The following is a 255-nucleotide window of genomic DNA, read 5'->3' on the forward strand; positions in this document are numbered from 1 at the left end:
CTGCTACGGACTTAATGGCATCAAAGTAGGGCAGGCAGGGGTGTAAATATTTAAATACTCGCACTTAAGGAAAAGAAAAAAAAAGAGAAAAGGAAATGCCCTGCCTGTGCCTGCACATGGGGGGATTCCTCCACACCCCCACAGTCGCTCCAGCCCCTCCCTTGCCAGCGCAGCAACACAACGTGCGGTGGCATGAGAAGTGCTCCCGTCTCCCAGGATCAGCTGGCTACGGCATGCTGCGACCCTACATGATGG

At 54.1% G+C, this 255-nt stretch overlaps 1 protein-coding gene across 1 annotated transcript in view; it reads right to left on the bottom strand.

Moving 5' to 3' along the window:
• The window catches only part of DSCAML1 (Down syndrome cell adhesion molecule like 1), a gene marked incomplete at both ends in the record, with an annotated part of 23,382 nt that overhangs the window by 7,966 nt on the left and 15,161 nt on the right, over positions 1–255 (bottom strand). The gene's annotated exons all lie outside the window — the stretch shown is intronic.

Source organism: Pterocles gutturalis, unplaced genomic scaffold (assembly GCF_000699245.1).
Source record: "Pterocles gutturalis isolate BGI_N339 unplaced genomic scaffold, ASM69924v1 scaffold18045, whole genome shotgun sequence".
In the NCBI taxonomy this organism is placed as follows: domain Eukaryota; kingdom Metazoa; phylum Chordata; class Aves; order Pterocliformes; family Pteroclidae; genus Pterocles; species Pterocles gutturalis.